We start from the raw sequence: 20,738 nt of genomic DNA on the forward strand, positions 1-20,738 counted from the left end.
ATTTCTATGCTAAATGCATGGTATAGATGAGAGAAACCCATGATGAAAGAAATAAGCATTTCCGTGAATGGTGTAAATTACAGTGAGACTTTTTATTCAGGTTCCTTAGCCATCTTTGGGGTTAGGTCCAAAGAGAAGCCATGTATGTGCTGCTTGTTCGGCGGGGTTCAGAGGAATCTAAAACAGCCAATAGAAGGAATCACAGGTAGCTACTCTTTATGAGAATGGCAAAATAGACAGTAAAAAACAACCATATTTAAGTCTTAAAGCAATAAATAAGCTAAAATGTTTCTGAACACAATTACAAAGCCTTGCCAGTGTCTTATCAGTAGGGGAATAGAAGCCTTGAGTGTAGTACAGTTGGCCCTTGAACAGTATGGGTTTGAGCTATGAGGGCTGACTTACATGCAGATTTTTTTTTTTTTTAACAGAACAGTACTATAAATGTATTTTCTCTTCCTTGTGGTTTTCCCAGGGACATTTTCTTTTCTCTAGCTTACTTTATGTTAAGACTACAGTATGTAATGCGTACACCACACCAAATGTATTGACTGTTCATGTTATTGATCAGGCTGTCAGTAGTAGGGTATTAGTAGTTAAGTGTTTGGGGATCAAAAATTATACATGGATTTTCAGGGGTGCTTTTGGGCTTGGAGTGGGATCAGCACCCCAAACCCCATGTTGTTCCAGGCTTAGCTGTATTTATTTTCATTTGCTTATATTTAGTGACATGAGAGGAATGAATTTTAGGAAACAAAGAATTCTATAATTTCTAGGAGCTAGAAAATATAAACTGGGAACATTTGGTTCTGTTTCAAATTGATAAACACGTCAAGATGAGGAAAACATTTTCCTCCCCTTCCCCCCAAAATGAAGATGTGATTGAAAACATTCTGCTCTGTATACATAGCAAAATTTTCCTCTTTGGGTGTTTAGCATAGTGTGTTTTATTACGTGCATTTTTAACTGAAGACGGTCATTTATTTAAACATACCAATCATGTTTAAATTAACTCACAATTATGCCTTTGAGAAATAGTTTGATATGTATTGTTATGGATAGTATCTTCCCAAAATGTATATGTTGAAGTCCTACCTAGCGATGTGCTGATGTTTGGAGATGGGGCCTCTGGGTGATTAGGGTTAGAGCCCCTCCTGATGGGCTAGTGGCTTTATCAGAAGAGACCCCAGAGAGCTTGCTTTTCTCCTGCCATCATGTGGGGACACAGCAAGAAGGTGGCCCTCTGTAAGTCGGGAAGAGCAGTCTGACCAGGGGCTTAATCAGCTGGCCCTTTGATCTTGGATTTCCAACCTCCAGAATTGTAAGAAAATAAATTCCTGTTGTTTAAGCTCCCCAGTCCTTGGTGCTTTGTTATGCGGGTGCTAATTGACTAGTACATTTACCTCCTGTCTCATGGTCTGGAGTATATTTAATCTGCAGGATATGCTGGTATAGTGAGATGTTTGCTTTCACGTAAACGGCTTTGTTCTATGTAAAATACAAACGTCTGCATTCATGGTTTTATTAACCTGCATGCGTTTGAGTTTGTGGACAGTTATTCTCATCCATGAGCTGCTGACATCATACAGTTTAGCAATATGTTGCTCATGCCTGTTCCCAAATCCGCATGCTGGGGGTGGTTGGGTGGCTCAGTCGGTTAAGCATCCGACTCTTGATTTTGATTTTGGCCCTGGTCACGATCTCAGGGTGGTGAGATTGAGCCAGAGTCGAGCCTGCTTGGGATTCCCTCTCTCCCTCTCCCTCTGCCTCTCCTTGCTCTCTCTCTCAAAACAACAGCAACCACAAACTCCCAGGTGTTTCATTTATTCTGTTGCTGGTGTCAAAATCAGAATGTTCTTGGGGTGATTTATATAATCTATCAGAATTTTGAAAATAAGATTAGACAGTATTTAATGGGACACTTCATAATAATTATAGGTCACTTAAAGGCTGAACTATCTGTGGTTCGTAACCAATGATCAAATGAAGTTTTGATCCTGTGTGACCTTCTTTCTCTTACCTGATTAAAGCCTCGCTATCTGGAGAACCCCAGAGTAGTGAACGGATAATACAAATGAGCTCTCTGCAATGCTTGATTTGTGTTGTAGTTAAACATAGTCTTATTAAAATTGGGTTTTAAGATATATAATTATAGTTTATAATAGACAAGCTCAATTGAATAAATGATTATATAAACATATCTTAAATTAGTTGAGTTACTCTTTATAAACAGCTTGAGTTTTAATGATCTGTATGATTTATCTATTTTTTTTCAAGATTTTATTTATTTATTTGAGACAGAGAGACAGAGAGAGAGAGAATGAGTGCACAAGCAGGGGGGAGGGTCAGAGTGAGAGTGAGAAGCAGGCTTCCTGTTCAGCAGAGACCCTACTGCCGGGGCTCGATCCCAGGACCCCGAGATCATGACCTGAGCTGAAGGCAGATACTTAGCCAACGGAGTCACCCAAGCACCCTATGACTTATCTATTAATATATTAACCAATTTAGTGACTTAAAAGAACACAATATTTATGATGTCACTGTTGTTGTGGGTCTGGAGTCTGGACATGACTTAGCTGGATTCTCCAAAATGCTGCAGTCAAGGGCAGTTGACTGGGGTTGGGGTTTCATCTGAAGGCTTGACTGGGGAAGTGCTTGGCTCTAGATTCCCTTGGCAGAATTCATTTTTTCTTGTGGATGCAGTACTGAGGGCTTAATTTTCCTGCTAGAGGCTTCCCACAGCTCCTTCTCATGTGGACTCCTCCAGCGTGGCTGTTGGCTTTCTCAAAGCCAGCCAAGGAGAAAGAATTCCAGAAGGTGGGTATTGAAATCTTGTATAATATAATCATGCAGTCACTCATATCTCTTCACTTTTGCTCTGTTCTATTGGTAGAAGCAAGTCACACGTCCCACTTACTCTCAGGGATCTTGCAAGGACATGAACAAGTGGAGGCGGATTTCCTGGGGATGACTTTAAATTCTTTCTGAAACAGGGTCCATTAGTAGCTTTCTGGGAGGTTTCTAAATTTTTTTTTTAAAGATGTAATTTTAGGGGCACCTGGGTGGATCAGTGGGTTAAAGCCTCTGCCTTCGGCTCAGGTCATGATCCCAGGGTCCTGGGATTGAGCCCCACACGGGGCTCTCTGCTCAGCAGGGAGCCTGCTTCCTCCTCTCTCTCTCTCTGCCTGCCTCTCTGCTTACTTGTGATTTCTCTCTCTTTCAAATAAATAAATAAAATCTTTAAAAAAATGATGTAATTTTAACAATGTAATTATGGGCAAATTAAAAAATAAGATTGGATTTTAGATATTAATCTTAAGCTCTGTCTTTAGACTATAATAAGCACTATTTATTGCCACTCACATTGATAAAAAGCTTCCTGGTCCACATTGTGTCTTGTGAAAATAGATCAGAGCAAGGGCTGAGCCTTCAAAGGCTGCCTGAATTAGTTTTCATCCAACGTAGCTTATCTTCTCCTAAATGAAGGGGAAAGGAGGCCGTGAGGCTTTGAAGGATGTCACTACTCACACACCGTTGACGGTAAAACGTATTCGTCTCTGGGCCTCCCTGCCCCAGCTTCTCAGCCTCTTCTACCTGCCCATGAGCTGTCATTGGGTCCTCCAGACACTGTTGCTCGTGGGTTGCATGTACTTGGCTCTGCCCTCCACGTGGTTCAGGGCTTCCTGTGATGTGGTTCGCAGCAAACTTGGCTTTCAACGTGGGGCCCCAGGCCCTGTTCCGAGACTTTCCCTCACCTGTCCGGAGCTTCAGCTTACGGACTTGCAACACAGGCCCAGACCTGTGGTTTGATGGGCAGCCCCAGCGCAAGCCGCTGGAATTTGCATGCTGACCACACGGGGACGTGCCTGGCCTCTGCATCTCGTTAACAGGTTTATGCCTGACGTCTTTCCAGCTTTAAAGTTGAGGAACGTGCACCAGCGGCAACTGCTCGTTTAGTTTGAGGCAGTTACTTCAGGCTCATACTTTCTCTGTTATTCTGAGATTTTGAGAAAAACCGCCATTGCGGTCAAGTCAATTTTTAAGATGTAGCTGACTTGAAGATTTAGAACAAAACCACCATCTCTAGGGAAAATAAAAATGGGACCCATCTGTCAACAGCTCTTTGGAGCTTTATGCTGAACAAAACATTCTCAAATAAAAGGAGACATGCCAATTTTTAAAGAGTACGTTTTCGTTTCCTTTTGTGCTTTCTATCAAAAACTTGTCCTGGGGCTCTTTAAAAACATGTTACAGGGGGCATCACATTGATGTTTTTTAGTGTTTTGTTGTTGATGTTTGTTTGTTTGTTTGTTTTTCTGACAAAGTTTCTAGGAGGAAAAAAAATGTCAGGAGAGGCACAGAATGAGCCTTTGCAGTTGTGAGGTATAGAAGAAACCAAATTCCCAGATAATTCGATTTTCTTTTCTTTTATTAAAGATGTAATTTATTTATTTTAGAGAGAGGGAACGCGAGCAGGAGGGCCAGAGGGAGAGGGAGAGAGACTCTGAAGCAGACTCCATGCTGAGGACAGAGCCCAATGTGGGGCTTGATCTCACGACCCTGAGATCAGGACCTGAGCAAAAGCCAAGAGTTGGATGCTTAACCAACTGAGCCACCCAGGGGCCCTGAGATTTTCTACAGCTGAAATGAGCATTAAAGAAAATACTTGACATGCTAACTTTATTTCATAAATTACGCCACAAGGCCCCGAAGGAAGCTGTCCTGGCAGGCTCACAGGATAGATGACCTTCAACACCCTCGGCCATCGGGACCCCTTTGTTGGAGGACCCAGTTCCATTCGTCACAGCGATAATCCGATTGAGGCCCGGCTGGGGGCCGGGAACTTGACACACATAGTTTTGAAAACTCAGCTTTCTTGTAACCTGGTTGCTGTTATTATCTTGCTTTTCCACCAGAAGAAAGCTCGGGAGAGTTAAAGAAATAAAAAAACAGTCCAGGCTACACAGAGAAAGCAGTGACAGGTTTTGAACTCGGGTCATAGGGCCATTTCTCCTCCTGGGAAGCCTTTCTTAGAAGTTTTCATGAAAAAAAGAGAGTGGGTTGTCCATTTACTCACGCCTAGCTGTCCCAGGTAGATGGCGAGTTCTGGGTCTTTTCAGTGACTTGGGAAGTTCTGGGCCAGAGTTTGTTCTGATGGGAATTACACTCCGTAGCTGCAGGTTTTAGCACAAAAGGGAGACTGTTTATTTTCCGAAAGCTCTAGAATAGGTTCCCAGACAGGTAATTTGCTGGGATTGATTTAGAAAATTTAGGGGGAGCGGGAGGAAGACTCTTGAAGCTGTCCGTGGCCTGGGGGCTTAGAGGCCGGCTGGGGACTGAGGAGGTCTTCCTGGGGAGATAAAAGTCCAGCCGAGTCTCCGTTCAAGGAGCCGGGTCCTTCGGAGGGTTTCTCTGTTTGATCCCATTCTCTTCCAGCGAGTCGGGCCTCTGTTGTCATTGAAACAGCACATCGCAAGGCGGTTTCCAGTCGGCTTTGAAAATGATGTCTGCTGAGGTCCTGTGCTTCTTGAAGTCCTCCCCCCAACCCCAGCCCTGGCGCTGGGTGTTCCCTTGCTTTGAATCACGTTTGTTTTTCGAAGCGTTCGTGGTTGGGCCCTTCTGGATTTGTTATTGCAGCTGGATCGGCTTAGACCTTCCTTCTCTCCCCGGTCCTTCTGTGGTTTGGGGTAACGTCCAGCCCCTTTAGGATCGGGCTGGAGGGACAGGGGCCAGGATCTGGGACACGCACGCTTTTTGTAAGCTCCCAAAGTCGCAGGTGTCCCCGGCCTGCTCGCCAACAATGTTCCTCTCTCCCCCCTTGTCCGCTCACTGTTCGCTGTTCTCCTTGAATTCCCTTGAAAGTTAGGGTTTTTCATTTTCTCCCTTCGTTATGTTTTGTTGTCTGCTTCCAATTACTCCTCCCTCTCGCCCAGCCAAATCCTGCTTCTCACCTGCACCCGAAGCCCGACGCTTGCCTCAACAGAAGCAATTATTTGCAGCCAGTTGCAGAAGAGAGATTAACCTTCCAGAAAGGCAGGAGGGCAGCTGGGAACACATACTTCCCTCCCCGGCTGGGCTGGGGACAGGCCAGCCCTTTGTTAAGCTGGGGAGCCAGGCACTCGAGCCGTGCTGAAGGATGAAGTTGGCGAGCGGGAATTCTGCAGGGAACCCAGAAAGATGTACGTTAATTAGAATTTATGCCCCAATGTAAGTCCTGTAACTGTTGGCTTCTGGGAAACAAAGAGCCGACTCCCTCCTAATTGGCAGACGGAGCCTCCTTCTCTGTGAGCACCTTCTCCTCCTTCACCGGGCACCTTTGATCTTGTCCTTCCTTAAGTGCTTTACGCATTGCAGGCTCTCCGGATAATGTGTCCCCTGCTGACCTCTCTCCCTTCCCAGAAGGGTCTGCTGTGAGTTTAGTCAAATACCAACCATTTCCCTGCTTTTCGGTTCAAGATTTTAGTGGCGTGAAGCCCCGTTTTCATGTTGCCACCGGATCTCTTTAAAGCTTCCAGTTAAGTTAGAGACGCACGCGTCCTTATTTTAGCATCTCGTATTCTGAGAGATCAGGGAATTTTTAGAGCCAGATCTGGCAGAAAACCCAGATGGAATAGTCATTTCTTTAAAAAATTCTCACAATTTCTTATTACAGGATTGCTTGATCCCAGTTTGAAACCCCTCTTCCTGTTCTGGCCTGTTCCTGTTGGCACGCGGCTGCCGCGTCTTGGAGCTTTCTCTAGAAATCAGCAACAGTACGCAAACCAACCAGGAAACTCCTGGAGACGTGTGGTTAGGTTGCCGCATTCCCAGCCTCGGGGCGTACGCAAGAGAAAGCCCTGACTGATGCTGGCGGGATAGAAATTTTGGTGCCTGACTCGTATCTCCAACTTGTGGATTTGGTTTATCACTCTTACAGACTCTTCTGTTTTTCTTGATGAATGTATTTGTGGAGCCTGCCAACTTATCTTTTTGGATCATGGGAGAAACTCCTCTTCTTAAACTTAGAAAACAGTCTGTTTTATCAGTATTTTTGCTTAGTCTGGAGACACATGCGAACCTTTTCTGTTATTTTTACTCACTTGCTTGTGACGACCGACCATGTCCAGGCCCAAGTGGAGAGAGGTGCTTGGTTTTTATTTTTGTTTTTTCTTTTCCATTATAAAAAAAGGTGAGCAATTGAAAAGGAAACCAATTCCATTCCAGAAGGTGGTAGTTAGAGTTCCTAAGATTATAATGAAAGGGGAGAAGTCGCTAGCGAAGAACTATGAGGCCATCAGGAAGCCAGAAAGAAAGGGCTTTGGACCTTTTTATTCTCTGGCATTTACGGATTGCAGCGCCTGTTTTATTTTTAATGTTAGAGATTTCAGTGTACTGAAAATGACTCCGTTCAATGAAGCCCTGCACTGTTCCGAACCGGTTCTGCATTTCCTCCTTCTTGTGCTGTGTCGTGAGGACACACTTCCCTACTGGACACCGGACAGATGGGAATGTGTCAGAGGGGCCACGTGTGACGTGTGCCGGCATTTGGAAGTTCAAGGTAACAGCCTCAGTTGTCAGGAATATATTATCGCAAGTTAATATAATGACACACAATTCTGTAGCCTGTAATCATCCCTTAAATCTCTGGGGCCAAGGGTCGTTATCTGACGTGGAAGATGGGGGATCTGGTTCCCATTATACAGCGGGAGCTCTAACGGGTCCTGGGAGCCATGGCCAGAGCCTTCACGCGGTAGGTGACGTGGGCCACCGGCTTGTTCTCCCCGATGGCCGGTAATTGTCCAGATTTCTGTTTCTGAGAGGGCTCATTTTCCCTCGACAATGACTTCAGAGAGGTCTCTGCCCACGGTAGTCAATGGCGCACGTTCAGGCACCAGCGCTCCTACAGCTTAGGCTCATGTGATGAGCTCTGTGCTCCGCTGGGGCCGGAGGCCCAACATTATGCTTTTCGGGAATGATCAGATTGCTTTCAAGTTTCCATTGCCTGGTCCCAATCTCCATCCACCAAGTGATACGCTGCTCACGGCGCGCACACAGATCCCACAGGCCACCTGTGTGCCTGCGTGCCAGTCTGCTGCTGACATCCTGGGCAGAGCTGCGTAGTCTGTTAGGGTGTTTCTGTTCACGTCCTGCATTGACAGTCCGTGCTCCTTACTCGTGGTGCCCTGCTCTAGACATTCATCGTGAACGAGGTTCCGTTCATAGTGAACCACCTCTCCTAGGGGCCATCCGCAGTTAGGTTCCTGTAAGCTTCTGGTCACAACGGCCTCATCAACCCGTCAGTAAAGAACCTGGTTTCACGTGTTTCTGTTTAAAGACAGTGTATGTCATATATAGCTCGTTCATTAGCTTTGAACTCACAGATGATGAACACATTTTGGGCTACAAAAATCAATTTTAGCAGATGGGTAAATTCACAAAAATGGAATCTAAATCACGAGTATTGACTCTTTTTTTTTTTTTTCTTTCCTTTTGTGAATATCAGTTACCCTAAGAGGGAAGTAATGTCTAGAGTTATCGGACTTCTTTTGTCCTCTGAGTCTCACGGGTTTAGAGGAGATGTTTAGGCTCCTGGTAATGAAGCAGGATTTTCTGCTGCCCTGTGTTCGATGGTGGCAGCGAAACTGCTAGAAGACATCCCGGGCTCTGAGGTGGCTCTTCGGACGTTCCTTCTGCCTGGGAATGAATTAAGCCCCTTCAAAGCTCTCCTGCCTATCCTGCTCTTGGCATCCTCATATCTGGACCCAGTGCTTCTGCATTAAACTGGAAGGGAAGAGGGATTTTGAAGCTTTCGTAATAAATCTCACCTTAAATAACCAGCTGGGTGAGGCGCCAAGATGGTTACCTTCCAGGTTAACTCGTTACTTCCAGTTCTCTTTTTAAGTCTGGTTTAGGAGAGTGTGCCGGAACCAGCCGAAGGAAAGTTCCGTTTGGTGTGCATTTAGGGAACGTGGCCTGGTTTGACTTCTCCTTTGACATGGTCGTGAGACTTCCTTCTGAGACGCAGTGCCAGTCCCCGTGCCCTGGGCTCTCTGGGGCGTGGGGGTGGACTGTTCGGGGGTGCGGTGTGTTCTCCTTGCGAGGCGCTGTATCGCCGAGGGCCGGGCCCCGCTGGCTGGGGCTCAGCAGCTGTTTCTCCCCAAGCGGCTGACTTCTGTCGACAAGCCAGGGCTGGCTCAGGAATTCCCACAGAGCATCTCGCTCAGGGAAGCCTGTGGCTTCTTGACAGACAACAGTGGTTCTGTCAAAGCAAATTGGCATTGAGGAGAAGGGGGCTCTCTCCGGTGATTTCAGCCACAATGAAGGTATCTTCTGAGCTGTTTCCAGAGTGACTGTCCTCCAGGGAGGAAAGCTCACGTCCTTGACACTTCTCCGCCTTTCCTCTGTCCGTGGGTTTGTCATAGCGGAAGGAGCCCATGCCCGCTTGCCGGGCTGACACATGGAAAGGAGCTCAGGGGAGAGGCGCAGAGAGGAGGCGAGGGGCAGATTTCTGCTGCGGGTTATCATTTGAAGGTGGAGGGATTAGGTATAGTGCTAACGCCAGTCAATTATTCAGATTTCCATCATGCTTATTCTTTTCTTCCCTTTTACGGAATGGGTCAGTAGAACCACGGTCGTTCCTTGCTGCTCAGGGGCAGTAACCTTGTCCGTGAAGGTGAAGTCCTGTCTGCCATCCTTGGCCAAGCCACGAAAAATATTGGGGAAGTTGGCATCTTCCAAGGTTCACAACAGAGGGAAGTCCGTCAACCTGGGAGCCTCCTGACCCTCCCCGCCTCGTCCCAGGATGGTTATAAGGGACCTGTGTCTTCCTAGCTTCTGTTGAGAGATCTCTGTGCACCCCTGAGTAGTAGAATAGCGGAGACCTAATTTGAAGGAGGCTAGGAGTGGGTCTCTATCGAGAATGATGGGAACACCAAGCCCTTGCATCGAGTCGTGGTTTGCTGTTCTATCATAGGAGTCTCTGAGAAAAAGCAGCTGTCACCGAAATCTCATGCCATTTTTCTGATTTATAGCTCTTTTGCAATCTTTGGAAATGGGGCACAGCCTCTCAGCAATGACTCGTCGTGCCCTTTCTCCCAGCACAAGCTGAAGCATGTGAAGAGTAAATGGCCAACTGGGCAAGACGTTTCGTTCCTTGTACAGTAACAAGTCTTAGCGCCTCCCTCCTCCCCCATGATGCCATCAGCTTTCCATTCGAATGAGGGGTTTTGTTCGTGGTTTCGTTTCCCTGGTGTTGACAATGACTGGGTACCGCCAGGCAGTGGGTGGAAACGTCTCTGGTGGGAGAGAGGAGGAGGTTGGCTGAGATGCGGGAGGTCTGCCAGTCCAGGAGGGTGGATGTGGATGAGAAGCCTAACCTGACAAGACTGTCTAACCTGCGGTCCAACACTTGAGTCTCTATAGTTTGGGGAAAAAAAAAAAAAGAATCCCAGAGCCAGGGCAGGTCCATGTGCAGCTGTCCCTGCACTTTATTCAGTGCACTTATCTCGTCCGCTAGGCTAGAGTTCTACAGTCTTTACTTAAAGCTCTGGATTCGTTGTTAGACTTACTACCTTCACAGAGTAGCATCGCTTCCAGAGGCCTGAAAAGGGGTCATCGGAATCATAAACTAACAGAGTCAAAAACCCTAACGTTGAGATTAAGATGCACATTTTGAAGCCAAGCATAAAATGCCCCCCAAGAACTAGTGGTTTCCCGGTGCTTCATTACCTACAATGCTTTTAAGTTTTTGATTTGGTCAGTTACATTGTCATTGCATGTTCCTGTCGGCCAGAGCAGTGCGCTGTTTTTCCGGGCCACGTGTGAAGTTGGAAGCTGGACAGTGAAGGAGGGAGCTCCTTGAAGCTCGTCTTTTCTCTGCCGCTGTCCGGGGGAGCAGGGACCCAGGAGTGAGCGGGCAGGGGCGAGGTGGACAGGCTGCCGGCCGAGGCCCAGGTGTTTTCAGGACCCCGCCTGTGCGAAGGTGAGAACAGAAGTCCAGGAGACAGAACTGCCGATCTCCTTTCGATCCACGCCTGCAGAACTGGGGCTTGTCCAACCGAACATCATGAATTCACAAACACTTTTCCTTAGTAATTCTCCTGATATCTATGGAAGATGGGCTTACTAAGAGAAGTATCAGTAGAAGCCTGAGATTTGCAGAGTTGATGATCATATTACAGAGGAATCTCCTGTCTTGACTGTTGACGGGCGCTGCCTTCTGTCCGTGGGGACATCTGAGTGCTCAGGGAGGTCCTGGGGGCCCGGGCCAGTAGAAGGATCCCTGGGCCCTTGCTGGGTGCCCCGCATGCTCTAGACCTGGATGAGGAGCAGGCGGTGTCTGGGTTCCAGCGGTGTAGATGCTGGGGTGCTGTTGATGGAGGGGTGATGTCACATAGAAAGGATGTCTCTAGAAGCTGACTTGTGGTCCTGTGCCTGGTCTGTTGGCGTTTACACATGCCCTTGAAGTAAAAAGAAGGAGACCTCCTTAGATGTCTTTCTGAAACATGCTCATTTACGGAGGCCTGGCCGCAGGGATTCAAAGGGTATGGGGCATGATGACTGCCCTTGACATGGGGAGGCCCCCACATGACAGGAGAGGGTGATCTGAGGTAGCCTGAGGAGGGATGAGTGTCCTGTTCACAGAGAAGAGGAAGCCCCATCACAGGGGGACACCGAGGGCACATGCAGGTTTCTGAGAGCAAGCAGGAAGGCACGGACCACTCTGGCTAGGCCGATGGCAGCTGACCAATCAATTATAAAGGGGGGAAATACTGAGTTCTGGGTTCAGATCAATTTCATGTGAATCACAAGGAGGGCAGTTAACCTCCCCAGCAGCTTGTAGGAGCCCACAAAACAAATCAACACCAGGCGTCCGTTTCATGCATTTTACTCAGCCGGGGAGGGATTCGTTTTCCTGATGCTTTATGAGGAGGAGACACAAACCCAACCGCGCTGCTGGGGCAGGGCAAACGCTCCCAGGCGTAGCCCTTCCAGCGTCACCTGTGGTGACACACTTGCTGGCGGGGCTTGTCAGTGGGAAAGGAAATACCATTTTGTAAACTGTGGTCTGCCATTTTCCACTGGTTCTGTTTACACTCCAGTCGCTTCAGGGCAGTGGGCTTTTATTGAACCAGGTGGTCAGGGCTTACCTGGGGCTCCTTTCATAATCAGTAAGCTCAGAAACATCCCTAGATGACTCAGCCCAGCCCTTTCCCAGGTTCGATCCCTGAGCATGTCGTTCAACAAGGACGGGGGCAGTGATGCAGGCAAATGGGGGACTGTTAAGTCGGCCTCCTGGCTTGACAATTTAAGGGCATATTAGCACAGGAAAATGAAAGAAGCATCCAGACTCCTACAAAGAAGCAGCCGACTTGCAACCGGACACTCCTGGCCTGCTGGTGGCATTTACTGAGTCCACTTTGATCAGATGATGTCCGTCATGGAGCTGCGGGATGGGGAAGAGGGCTTCATGACTCATCTAAGGCAGCTGACACCATGTTTTTAAACATTAGGGAAGCTGCACTGGTTTTTCATGGGGAGGAAGTTTCAGTACTGTGGGTCCTGAAATGGACAACGTGACTCATTGCCAAATGTAAAAAAAGATAATCTTTTTTCCTCCCCCGCACGTGTAAACACTCTAAACACAGCCGTGTTTATAGGAAGGTAAGACACCATCTGGTTCCCTGCGTAGTAGCCTAGTTCTTATTTTTATCCCTAATTTATATTGAGAGCATGACAAATAGAACAGAATTAGATTTTTGGTTATACAGCACACCCAAGGAGTCTTCCAGTGTTAAGCCTTCTGTTTGTCTTAAAAACATGAAAGAGGCACTTAAGAGGGATGAATTCCATCTTTCAGCATCCTGACTGATGTTAAGATGAGCTGCTGCTTTCTTGGGCAGCCCTGGGTGCCCACCTTTGACCTGGAAGACCCAACAGATAGTTGGGACTAAATTCAGTTGGTTTTCGGGGAGATGGAAGTTTTGAAATGACTTGGGAGTCCTTGCTGGGTTTAAACCAGAAAACAACACCAGAGTTCGCTTTCTAAGTCAAAACACAATTTGCTGGGCCCAGGGCACCCTATCACATGTAAAACAGCCTTCTTGGGCTTGCAGAAACTGGATAAGTCACAGAAGACCCAGAACTGACATTGACCAGTGTGCATGTTGGGTTGGCTAGCTTGGGTCTGTACTGATCTGTCACTCTGACTGCACTGAAGGAGAGTGTCTTTTCATTTCCTTCTCCTGAGTTGGAGAGAGAGCCTCCTTTGTGACTAGCAGCTTCTACAACCTGTTGTCTGTTCTTTTCTTTCTTTTTGTTTTTAGAAAATATTTTTGTGAGTGATTGACTCCACTTCCGTTTTGCTAACAGTTCTTTGTGAATCCTGTGGTCAGCCCTCTTGGCGGGATAAGAAACCCTCTTTCTCCAAGCTCATGCACGCACCTTTGTCTGCTCGGTTCAGCTTTGCTCTGGGAAGGCTCTGGTACCACTAGTGCATTAGATCTGTGGCAGATCCTTCCCTCATCCTAGGAAATGACTGAAGGACTGATCTAAGAACCCAAGCCCTTCCTCTCTACTTTCTTGGCATTAAGTAACATGAGTAATTCAGCAATTTTTAAAAAAGTTATATTTTGTAATTCAGTAATTATTTTAAAGTTAAATTTTGATCTAAGAATTACATCTTGAACTGAACTGAGATTTAGAATCGAATCTTGGCCATCTGTTGTGTGGGCAAACCTCTGCTTCCAAGGTCGGTCTTACTGGATGCGTTGTTCTGAGTGAATAGGCATGGGGAGGCCCCATTTTTCCACAGGCCTCAGATGCGCTTCTCTTTCCAAGTGGTGAGATTTTTAGTCTACAGAGGACGGATGAATGTAGCCATCACAATGAAAGTTGAGAGGCCAAGTGCCCATGCAAATCAACCAATGGTGCAAGCCCTCGGAATCGCCTAGTGGAAAGCAAGGCTGTTCTTTGAAAATTTGGCCCATCGTGGCAGAAATAAAGTAGTCACTCTTCAGAGATGGTGACGTCCTTAGAGAGCTGATTTCAGAAATGGCTCGTGTTTTAAGCAGCTGCGCAGTTGCCTTTTGCCCGTCTCTTTTTCCTCCCTCTGTTCCCGTGTGTCTCGGCAGCTCAGGCCACATCTCACCATCCGGTCTGGGAGTTTAGGAGGTGGAAGGTGTTTCAATCCAGCTCTGTTCCATCGCTCAGACCATGTCGCCTTCCAGGGTCAGCCGCTCCCACCAGCTTTCGGCGTTCTGCACGGGGTGACTCTGCATGGAGACTAAATGGGGAACAGCTGGGTTGCTTTCTTCGCAGATGTCGTTAGGACCAGTCAGAGCTTGGAGAAATGAAACCCCAGTTTCCACCTTACTTTTTCTGTGGGCTTCGGCAGTGTTTCATACTGCCAAACCAGCAGGTTGCACAGTGACCTCCACCTGTCCGAAGGAGGGGGCGGTCATGGCGGATCTGGGTGCAAAAGCTCCAAGTCCAAGCGCGTTTCTCTTTGTCTTTGAATTCAAGTTTCGGTAGCGCCTGTTAATTCTGTTCGGGGAGGTAGGATTTGCCTCTGCTGGTCTCGTAGCCAGCTGACTGCATCATTAAGTGACCCAAAGGTGAGCCCTGGGTCCCCATGAGAGGACACGCTGTCCACAAAGCCCCAGCCGTCCCTGGGGCTGGTCTCCAGGTGTTCCTGCTTTGGGCCCAAGACAGCCAGAGATTGGAGGAAGGGAAATTGTGACATCCCGCACTTGGCTTTTGAACGTGCACCTGAGACGACTCTCGGATTCTTTATTAACCAGCATCGATCCGTACGTGGCATTATTTGTACGGAAAACAATTAGCTGGTGACTAAAGAGAGCGTGTCTGATTTGGGGAAAGCTATTCCCGAGGGTGAATTCCCGGAGCCCGGAGCCCTTCCGTGCCGCACTGGCTTTGTGCCTGTCGTTCTTCCACACATCCTCAGCTCAAGCGTGAGCAGGAAATGTCTGATGGGCCACACGAACTGATGAGGAAAAGAAGGCAAACTGTTTGCTTTCTGGGTGCAGTGTTACCGTATGTTAATAACTCTCAAGCCCCGATTTAAGTGGTTTCTTTTCCTCGCTGTGCATGTGTCGCGTCACGCACGTCCGTGTGAGATCTCCAGCTTTCGAAAGCCTCAGCGGTTTGCCCTGATGCCCGCTTAAGGCAACACTACTGACTTCGGGCTGTTTGCCGCTGCAGAATTCGGCCTGGGAGCAGCACAGGTACCTACGGGCGATGGAACCTCTTTCAAAAAAGAAAAAAAAGTCCGGAGTTGGGACACTTTCTCGTGCTGTTCTCAACATTTTCAAATAGCCACATCTGACAACGTTCAAAGTCGAGGAGGCCATACGGAACCGATCAGCAGAACTACCTTTAAAAAAAAAAAAAAAAAAAAAAAGGGAGAAAAAACCCCAGAACTTTCAACGTTTGAGTCCTGAGGCTCTCTTGCATGAAAGCAGTCAGCAGTCTTGTATTGGGGGAGATCCGGATGAGCTGCTCCCCCAGGAGCCCTGGTGCCAGCCGCACAGCCGGAGCCAACGAGCAGGGCTGCTCTGCAGACACACCTGGGATGGCGCCAGACCGGCCACCACCATAGACCTTCCTCCTCTTACACTTTCTGTGCATTTGCTTTCCAGCTTCACCTGGTTTTCCTGAAGGCTGGAATTTTTGCTTAGGAATGTGGGTGTGGCCTGGAGCCAAGGTCCTGCCCTCCTCCCTCTTTTTTTTTTTCTTCAATTTATTTATTTTCAGAAAAACATTATTCATTATTTTTTCACCACACCCAGTGCTCCATGCAAGCCGTGCCCTCCATAATACCCACCACCTGGTACCCCGACCTCCCACCCCCCACCACTTCAAACCTTTCAGATTGTTTTTCAGAGTCCATAGTCTCTCATAGTTCACCTCCCCTTCCAATTTCCCCCAACTCCCTTCTCCTCTCTAACGCCCCTTGTCCTCCATGCTATTTGTTATGCTCCACAAATAAGTGAAACCATATGATAATTGACTCTCTCTGCTTGACTTATTTCACTCAGCATAATCTCTTCCAGTCCCGTCCATGTTGCTACAAAAGCTGGGTATTCACCCTTTCTGATGGAGGCATCATACTCCATAGCGTATATGGACCACATCTTCCTTATCCATTCGTCCGTTGAAGGACATCTTGGTTCTTTCCAGTTTGGCGACCGTGGCCATTGCTGCTATAAACATTGGGGTACAGATGGCCTTTCTTTTCACGCCCTCCTCCCTCTTGCCAGGGCCCCAGGCTGCCTGCCACCACGTCTCTGTCCTTAAAAACCTGCACCTTGTCAGAGCGCCCAGGTCTCTGCCTGCTGCTTCTTGGGTGCTTGTCCCTCCCTTCCTTCTTTTCCCAGGTGCTCCCTTCCCTCTCTTCCTGCCCCTGCTCCACTCTCTTCTCGGCCACGTTAGCCTCCTCAATTCCTCTTTCTCTGTTCTTGCTACGGGCACCTCCTTAAAAAAATATTTTATTTATTTTTATTATTAAACATTAATAATTATTAATAATTATTTATAATAAATATATATAAAATATTTATATCATAAATATATATAATATATATGATAAATATTTATTAATAAATATTTTATTTATTCATTTGAGAGAGAGAGAGTGAGTGCAAGTTGGGGGCGAGGCAGAGGCAGAGGGAGAAGCAGACTCCCCCACTGAGCAGGAAGCCCGACGAGGGACTCAAACCCAGGACTCTGGGATCATGACCTGAGCCAAAGGCAGACAGACCCTTCATTGACTGAGACACCCAGGGCCCCCCCTCCTTTCCTTCTCTGAATGGCTGGGGTTTTCTGGCACCGTGCATACCCCGCCTCCCAGCCCACAGGAGCCTCTCTGCCCTTCCGGCAGCATCTTTCTTTCCCCTAAATGCCCACTGTTGATTTCTCCGAGCATGGTCCAGGGGGGCACATGTATGTGCAGTGACGGACGGAGATTGTGCAAGGTGATCTCATGCAGGAACAGCAGAGCTAGAGACGGTCTCGGAAAGGGGCCGCGTGTGCGGAGTCGGCTGGTCCTTCAGCCCTGTCTGCCTCTGCCTGTAGATTCTCCAGATGGTTCTTCCCGGCCAGAGCAGTGGCCTCCGTATCCCTCCCTGAATCCGAGCGTCAGCTTGCAGCGAGAAAGTTCGCGTTCTCCTTAGTTGCACTATTGTCTCACATCCAGGGACATTTGCTTGTCGAGTCCATGCCCAGTTTCTAGACTCTTTCTGTACACGTAATAGTTTGCAAAAATGGGCTGTGATTTATAGTTGTGTGGGGGTTTGTTTTTTCTTTGCGGGTTTTTTTTTTTTTTTTTTGGTGTGTTTTTACTTTTTCTTTAGTATTTTCAAATCTCCAGTTCTCAGTAGCAGCTGCTTCTGGCCTCTGGTTTCTCCCCATCTTCTCTGTCTCCCTGCAGAGCTGCCGTGTTTTACTGATCATCCTCAATCCCACTCTCGTTCTGCTGCTTCACGAGCCTTCAGTGACCCCCTCCTTTGGATGAAATCTAGGATACCATTCCCTCATCGGCTGCTTTTCTGGTCCGGGAGGTCCGTGGAGTGGCTCCTTTGAGCCTTGGCCCTGCGTGGCCACGCTCGGCAGCAGCCTGTCCCCGATGCCGTCCCTGCCTGCTGCCCAGCCCGGGGCTCCCACCTGGAGTCCGTTCTCCTGATTGCTTTCTTGTCTTACCCCACGAGTCCGAGCAGAGGCCGGCTCTCCCGCTCTCCGTGTCGGCCCTCACAGCCCCTCCAGTCCTGCTTTTCCACCTCAGGCGACTTTCTAGGTTCTAGATTTGTCGTCTGACCACCTCCTGAGCATGGCCATGGGGCTGTGTGACAGGTGATTGATGGACTGAGTACAAGATGTCGCTTAGTTGAGCCCCGTGACCACTGGTACAGTTCTCGCAAGTTGGGAAACCCTGGTCTAACAGTTTATAGGTTCTCTGAGCCTGTGCCTGGAGGGGAGGGTTTCTTTCCATGACTCCATTAAGCATCTTTATGATGCCAGGTGGTCTCATCTATTTTCATTGTATTCCTTGTGATTTTACTGTGGTACAGTCTCTAAATTGAGCTTTTAAGACTGACCTGAAATTTTAATTTCTCTCCTGTATCTTTAGGAGAAAGGCCACCGCTCAGCCGACCTTTGGTTTCTAGAAGAAGGTTTAAATCTCCGTTTTTCCTCATTCTGAGTAGGTCAGGCTGGGGAGGTGGCAGATTTTAACAGAAACCCTTGTGCTGATGGGCACTTCCTAACTTATAACTGATGTTTAAACTTTATTTATGCATTTCAATGAAGAGACAGTTTTAAGAGCCCGTGAAGGTGGCTACGGGGTGCAGCTTCTAGGGAAGGTTTGTTGCTTGTGAATCACCAAGGGCTGCTGCAGGGATAGCTGGGCACACGCGTGTGCAAGGGCAGTGTTTTCTGGAGTGAGGCTCCCCCTGAGAACTCTGACGCAGAGGACTTCAGTTGTTGTTTCTGCTCAAGTGGCTCCTGAGCAAAAAAAGAGGAATAAGGATAATATGGAATCGAATCAAATGGGGACATTTTTTTTTTAATAAAACCTAAACTGTTTCTTATTCAATGGGTAGTTAAATATCCATTTTAAAATAGTCCGACCCCCAGCCCGAGGCAACCCTCTGGGGCTTTGTAGTTTCTTTACCTTTTGACTTTCTTCTCCGTTTTCTAGAATATGTCAGTGATTTATGGTCTCTGCACCAGGTAATCTGTGACGTCACTGCGGGGGGAGGGGAGCGCTCAGCCTGCAGACCTGGAGGAAGCTTTGTCCGTGACTTTCACTGAGCTCTTATACAAGGTCACACTGCCTTGTTGCTGTGGCTTCTTCTCCCGAGCCTGTGCTGCTTGGCACGTGTGGGTGTCGTGTGGAGGGTGGCGTACTCAGGTAGAGGGTGGAACGCCATCTTTTCAGATGGTTGACCTTGCGGAGTAGAAGGTCCCAATGCTTTTGCTTGGCCATCAGGCCCCAAGATGTAAAATGCCTTTTTCACCATTGATGTAAACAGAGAGTAAGAACCTTTCCGGGTGTCTTCCTCACAATCCTGCTTTGGGAAGCCGTTTCCAGTTTAAGCTTTGGATTCTGAAGCGAGTCATGGTGTCCTCCAAGTCATGTGAACGCTGTGTTGGTCATTCTGCCATTGGAGTGTTGCCTTCCCACAAGGAAGGGGCTCTATTTCGAAGTCGGAAAGTTGGATCTGGAGCAGCCCCTCCGTGCTGTGGGCTGTCCTTGCCTGGACCGTGCTGGGATGTCCTCTTCTTAGACTACTTACCTGGTTGAGTCAATGATTCTGAATTCTGAACAACAGTGTTGTTTTTGGCCTCTGGGTCTTTTGGTGTTTAAGAAGGTGGCCATCCTCTGCTGACTCTCGGATGTCCTAGTGGGGAGACCATATCCGCTAACTTAGGACTGCACTGAGGGAGGATGGGAGGGCTCAGCCTCCAGGCCTAATTATCAACCCTGTTTTAAATTTAATTCTGACACATGCAAGGCTGTGGAAATTGCCAGGTAATCCTGGCAGCAACGACACCACGTTGTCACTTGAATTTTAACTATGAAATAAACCAGTACAAAGAAATGTTAGTGCTGATTTTCAAACAGATTGTAGGGCTCAAGAGAGGATGCTGGTGTATTCAAACATACTGTTTTATAAAGAAGTTCCAACTAGCATGTTTGTTGCCACACCCAAAGGAGATATTACTGGTGGTGTGAGAAAGGATTTGGCCGCTCCTAGGAATTTTTCCTGGGCTGAGTATGCCTTCTCACCTTGGGGAGAGCTCCCTTACTTCTCTTTTGGCCTCAAGGATTTGCATCTGCACCTCCTCCTGTCCAAAGGATGATGTCATGGGCTTTCAAAGACTCAGCTGGGACCACACTGGGCTTGGCGATGCTTTACTGTGTGTGCGCACCTGGGCTGTGTGAGCCTTGCTGGGCAATTCTGAATGTGTTGCTTTGGATTGCCCCCTTGCTTCCCATGAACTAACGAAGAGCACCTTGTGGAAGCAGGGATCATGATGGAGAGACAGCATCGCTGAGCCACTCGTAGGCCTCTGGCCTCTGAACCTTAGGACTTCCAACTGGCTGATGTTGGCAGATCTGAAATTTTACAAACTTCCAGATGCTGTAATTCAGTTTATTTTCTGCAGGCAGATGGCCTTTAGATAATGACTGAAGTGGACAGTGTGGGAATCATTGCAGAGAGGAATAGCCAGAATGTTCCGGAATGTTCTGAGAAGATCTTCTTCCCTTTTTCTCATCATCATTCTAGCTGCTACCCAAGTGTATATGTCAGGATAGGCAATGTCAGTGTGTTCTAGGCTTATTGGGAGCCAGAAGCTGCAGAGCGTGGGGAGTAGAAAGAAGCTGTGTGAACTAGGACAGCAGAACACGCGTGAGCCCTATAAGGCAGGATTTAAAATAATACGCATCCCTCACTACTAATGGACATGTTTCTTTATGAATCAGAAAGGAAAAGTGCTCCATTTCTTCAGTTTCTGGTAAACATGGTGTCTTGTGGTAGTCTTTCTGTCACATTAGAGTATCAGGTTTTCAGGATTTTTATCTTAAATTGAAGAGATTGGGGGGCAGTTAGCTGGTGGAATGAGATTACTTGATTTTAGTGAAGTGACTACTTTTATGGTTTATGGTTCTTTTCCTAATAAAGTCTCAACATTGTGCACCAAATAAATTAATGTGTAAATAAAAATACAAAGAAATT

The 20,738-nt window shown here is 47.5% G+C and overlaps 1 protein-coding gene across 5 annotated transcripts in view; it reads left to right on the top strand.

The window, feature by feature from the left end:
• SEMA5A (semaphorin 5A) overlaps nt 1-20,738 on the top strand; it is a 468,307-nt gene that overhangs the window by 87,329 nt on the left and 360,240 nt on the right. The window lies entirely within an intron of this gene.

The sequence above is a fragment of the Neovison vison genome, chromosome 1, assembly GCF_020171115.1.
Source record: "Neovison vison isolate M4711 chromosome 1, ASM_NN_V1, whole genome shotgun sequence".
NCBI classification, from domain to species: Eukaryota; Metazoa; Chordata; class Mammalia; order Carnivora; family Mustelidae; genus Neogale; species Neogale vison.